Genomic DNA, 5,745 nt, shown 5'->3' with positions numbered 1-5,745 from the left:
CCATGGCGGCCCGGCCCTATTTGTCTTTTTAAATGTCTGTACTGTACTCTCTTGATTACTGTAGCTTTATAATATATCTTTCTTTTTGAGTTTAAATGCATTTTATTTTTAGACAACTTACATGACATGTTTTTTCTTAAAAACAATGCCTACGCTCCAAATAAATCAAGGTCAAAATAAATAAAGAGCCCAAGATAACATCGGTCCCATTTGTCCCAGTCCTGGTGTGCAGATGACAAGCAGCATCCAGTTATGATGACAGATGATAGATCCAAATTTCCAAACTTGTTAACATTTTTCCACTTATAAACCATCCTTAAAGAAAACCATATATGGGGTCACACCATCCAGCAGAGCAACCATGCCATCTGGATTTATGTTTTCACCAATAAAGAACTGCTAGGAGTTTTTGAAATTATCAAGGATGTGCTTGATTTCTTCTGTAGCCCCTGTCATAAAAAGCTTTACTCTTTCAGGTCTTTGTTTTTCAAGTTTCCCTTCTTTTGTGGAATTGAGTTCCTGCAAATGATGGTTCGTGACAACATCAACACCAGTGATTACTGTCCTTTTGGTACCTTCGCCCTCGGGGCCTTCAGCGGAGGCATTTCCACCAATACGCAAGTCATCAATGTTGCCCTCTCTCCTACTGACCATCTTTCCCTCTCCCTCCAGGCACAGCCCCTCTGTGATCTCCCAGATCTTGTAGACGTCGGAGAAGATCTCATTATGGCTGATGAGCTTCCAGTAGATGATTAGGATGGCGGCTGGAAGGAGACAGCAGCAGCGCTGCCTTAGCTGGAGCCTGGAGCTCTGAGCCAGCGTGGTGCAGACAGAGTGGTGCTGGGGTTGGGAGTGGGTGGAAAAGCTACACTATATCTTGAATTTATGTAGTATGTCTTTCAAATTTATTCTTCTTTTTTACTTTACTTTTCAATTACAGTTGACATTCAATATTATATTAGTTTTAGGTATATAAAGCATAGTGTTTAGACATTTATATAATTTACAAAGTGATCCCCCCAATAATTCTAGTACCCACCTGGCACCATACATAATAATAATAATATTATTGACTGTATTTCCTATGCTGTACTTTACATCCCCATAACTATTTTGTAACTACCATCCGTGTTGTGAATGGTGAGATTTCATTCTTTTTTATGACCGAGTTATATTCCATTGAGTATATGTACCACATTCTTCTTTTTCCACTCATCTATTGTTTAATTGTATTTTTATTGTTGAGACTATTACAGATGTCCCCTATTTTTCCACCTTTGCCCCCTCCACCTAGCTCCCACCCACTCCAGGCCTTCACTGCTCTGTTGTCTGTGGGCTACGCTTATATGCATATAAGTTATTTGGTTAATCTCTTTCTGCCCCCCCCCCCCCCCCCGAGATTTGTCAGTCTATTCCATGCTTCCATGTCTCTGGACCTATTTTGTTCATCAGTTTATTTTGTTCATTGGATTCCACGTATAAGTGAGCTCATGTGATACTTGTCTTTCCCTGACTGGCTTATTTCAGTTATTCCCTGACTGACCTGCATAATAATCTCCAGGTCCCTCCATGCTGTCACAAAGGGTAAGAGATCCTTCTTTTTCATAGTTGCATAGTAGTCCCTGGTGTAAATGTACCACATCTTTTTCATCCACTCATCTGTTGATCAGCATTTTGGGTTGCTTCCAGATCTTGACTGAAAATGACACTGCAATGAACATAAGGGTGCATATATCTTTTCAAATTAGTGTTTTGGATTTCTTTGCATATATACCCAGAAGTAGAATTGTTGAGTCATAAGGTAGTTTTATTTTTATTATTATTTTTTAACCCTCACCTGAGGATATTTTTTCCATTGCTTTTCAGAGAGAGTGGAAGGGAGAGGAAGAGAGAGAAGCATCAATGTGAGAGAGACACATCGATTGGCTGCGTCCAACACGAGCCCCAAGCTGGGCAGGAAATGAGCCTGCAATGAAGGTGTGTGCCCTTGGCTGGAATCCAGCCTGGGAAGCTTCAGTCCACAGGCTCACATCACACTCTAACCACTGAGCCAGACTGGCTAGAGCTATTTTTAGTTTTTTGAGGAACCTCTGTACCATTTTCCACAGTGGCTGCAATTTGCAATCCAAACAACAGTGCACGAGGTTTCCTTCTTTCCATGTCCTCATCAACACTTGTTGTTTGTTGATTTATTGATGATAGCCATTCCGACAGGTGTGAGGTGATAGCTTATTCTTCTTTTTCAAAGTTGTTTTGGCTGTTCTAGGTCCTTTGCATTTCCATTTGACATTTAGAATCAGACCGTCAATTTCTAAAAAAAAGATGGCTGTGATTTCGTTTGGGATTTGCGTTGAATCTTTAGATTAATTTGGGAGAATTGATATCTTCACAATATTGAGTCTTCCAATGCGTGAACAATGTATATCTTGCTATTTATTTCAGTCTTCTTTCATTTTCATGACCTATGTTTTATAGTTGTTAGTGCACATATTTTGTCAGACTTATGCTCAAATATTTTAATAACTTTACAGCTCAATTTCTTTAATGGGGGGATTTAAATTATCTATTTTTTCTTGAGTGAGTTTGATATTTTGTTACTTTCAAGGGATTTTCATATTCCTCTAAAGGGTAAACTATATTGGAATAAAGCCATTCAGAATATTCTTTACTATTCTTTTAATATCTCTAGAATCTGTAGTGATGCCTCTCTCATTCCCAATATTAGTCACTTGTGTTTTTCCTCTATTTTTCTGATTTGTCTGGCTCTGTTGATCTATTTTACCTATTTTCTCAGAGAACCAACTTTTGGCTTTATTGATTTCTTTCTATTGATTTTCTGTTTTATATTTTATTGATTTCTGCTTGATCCTTATTATTTCCTTTTTTCAACTCATTTTGGGTTTAATTTGCATTTTCTCTAATTTTGTAAGGTAGAAGCTAAGGTCATCAACCTGAGATTTTTCCCTTTTTCTAATATAGGCTGTTAGAGCCATAAATTTCCCTTTCAGTAAAGCTTTAGCTACATCCCGCTAATTTTATAATGTTGTGTTTCTATTTTTATTCAGTTAAAAATTTTTAATTTCCCCTTTATTTCTTTTTTTACCCATCAATTATTTAGAATTGCGTTATTTAGTTTCCAACTATTTGGGGATTTTCCAGATTTCTTTCTATTGACATGCAATTTAATAGCATTTTGGTCAGAGAATATATTTTGTATGATCTGACTCCTGTAAAATTCATCTAGATTTCTTTTATGGTCCAAGATATGGTCTAACTTGGTAAATGTTCCATGTGCACTTGAAAAGAATGTGCATTTTGCTGCTGTTGAGTGGTATGTTCTGTAAATGTCAATTAAATCAAGCTAGTTCATAATGTTGGTCAAGTCCTTTATATCTTTACTGATTTTCTGTCTACTTTTTCTATCAATTGTTGAGAGATGGGTATTGAAATTTCTGATAATAATTGTGGTTTGTCAATTTCTACTTGCAGTTTTGTCAGTTTCTGATTCATGTACTTAGAATTTCTGTTATTAGGTACATAAGTGTTTAGAATTGTTGTGTCTTTTTGATGAACTGACTTCTTTGTCATTATAAAATGAGCTTCTTTATTCCTCATAATAGTCTTTGACCTGAAATCTACTTTGTCTACTATTAATATAGCTATTTCAACTTTATTTTGATTAGTGTTAGCATGATATATATTTTCCCTTTCCTTTTAGCTTATTTATGTTTTTACATTTAAAGGTATTTCTTGTACAGTTAGATATTGCTTTTATAGTGCAATCTGACAAATTCTGCCATTTAATTGGGGTGTTTAGACCAGTTATATTCAATGTGATTTTTGATACATTCAGGTTTGACTTTTCCATCTTGCTATTTGTTATCTATTTGTGCCATTTGTCTTATTTTTTCCTCTTTTTATGCCTTTAAAAAATAACCTAGCGGAAATTCAAAATATAAAATGTGGTAAGAGGGAGAACTGGAAGATGGTGGTTGAAGTAGGTGGATCTTTTTCCCACCTCTTCCCAGAATCTAACTGGATTAGAACTAAATTGGGGAATATTCACCCTGAAATACCAGCTGAGGACTGGCTGAAGAGGAGACTTTTAAACAAGTGAGGGCAGACACCACCTCTAGACTGGTGGGAAGGGCGGAGTCTTGAGAAGAGCTGGCCCAGCTCTCAGGAGCAGAAGGCCAAAGGTGAGGAGGGTTTCCCAGAAAGGAGGGAGGCCTGGACCCCAGGCAGCGCACTCCAGCAGGGACAGCTGCTCATGCAGCAAACAGAGCAAACAGCCGCAGGGCTTCTAGCAGAGGGGCAGCTGAGCTGCCTGGAGACAAAACCACTTTTTTTAAAAGAGCTGGTGCACAGGATTTTTGTTCCCAGACACTCACGCTAGGTTTTGGCGGAGGGAGAGTGGTATGGACTGAAGGGCCTAAGGAAAGAGAGGGGTGAAAGGAGTTGGGAAGACTCAGGGGAGGGCAGCTGCTGGGAGACCTGTACTGAGTCATCCTCCCAATATCTCAATGGCCATTTTTCCTGAGAGACACAAGCCCCTCCCAACCTCAGAAGCCTGGGGAAAGGCAAATACCCACCCCCAGAATACTGCTGGCCTCACCCTCTGGAATCCAGTGCACCCTACCCTGCATCTTGACCCTTGCTGAGGAGGCAGCAGTCTCAGGGAGCAGCAGTGGCTGGCTTTGGGGTGGGGACATTCCCCCCACATTCCTGGGAAAATGGTTGGTGCTTCCCTATCACAGGAGAGCTGATAGAAATTCCTGGATTCCAGCAGCCCAGCCCAGCCCAGCCCAGCCCAGCCTGCCTGAGAGAGCGGCCACCCGGCTGAGGACAGGGAAATAGTCTGGGTACACACCCACCATTTTCCCTGAAGTCTGAATGTTTGCTACCCTGCCTTAGGGCTCCATGCTGCTAAAAACCCAGCCTAGGAGCTCAGCTTGGACCCTCTCATGGGCAGCCAAGCCCAGTGAAGTCAGCTGCAAGCTGTGTAGTGCTTGAAGCCTCAAACAAGGCACCAAGAACCAAACTTGGACAGCTTGTGACCTTGGCCAGCACAAAAGTACATCCCTGGAGGCCCAAAATCAGCATACAAAACAGCCTCAGAGAACATAAGAGCATGATCCAATGGGAAATCCTAGTAGGCACTAAAATCTGCCAAGATGAACTTCACTTAGTTGGTTTCTTTTCTATTATTTTCTTTTTTATTGCTTTGGTATTATTATTATTGTTATTTTTTTTCTCTTTTTCTCTCTTATTTCTTTCATCTTTTATATTCTCTTTTTCTTCTTTTTCTTTAGCTTTATCTTCCTTTATCCTTTTATCTGTCCATATTTTTCTCTTTCCTTTTTTACCATTTTCCTTTTCCTACTCTTTACTTTTATTTTTTTCTCTCCCTTCTTTCCTTTCAGAATCTTTTTTCTTTCTCTTTTCTCTTCTAGTATTCCTTTTATTTTAACTTATTTTTATTTTCTTGTGTTTTTTTTTGTTTGTTTTTTTTTGTTTTGTTTATTATTCTTGTTCTCTTTTCCCTTTCCTAAGTCTCTTTCCTTTTGTGGTTGTTTTTGCTTTTGTTGTTGGGTTCTTTTGTATGTTTTTGTTTGTTTTCTGTTTTGTCTTGTTTGGTTGTGTTTTTCCTGTTATCACCCATACAACAGCTTGCAAAAGGTGGTCAGGGTTGAGCCTCACAGTTGGCCAGCCTGGGAGGAGATCCCACCCATGAACAGGACAACA

The 5,745-nt window shown here is 39.1% G+C and overlaps 1 pseudogene across 1 annotated transcript; it reads right to left on the bottom strand.

Moving 5' to 3' along the window:
* Positions 1 to 288: 288 nt before the first annotated feature.
* LOC308548887 (translationally-controlled tumor protein pseudogene) lies at positions 289 to 737 on the bottom strand (annotated as a pseudogene). The gene has a single exon. The product of its transcript is annotated as a translationally-controlled tumor protein pseudogene (transcript).
* Positions 738 to 5,745: the final 5,008 nt, after the last annotated feature.

Source organism: Miniopterus schreibersii (assembly GCF_964146895.1).
Source record: "Miniopterus schreibersii genome assembly, chromosome: 19".
NCBI lineage: Eukaryota > Metazoa > Chordata > Mammalia > Chiroptera > Miniopteridae > Miniopterus > Miniopterus schreibersii.
Note: the sequence above shows the minus strand (reverse complement) of the source record. Positions and strands in the feature narration are given on the sequence as shown.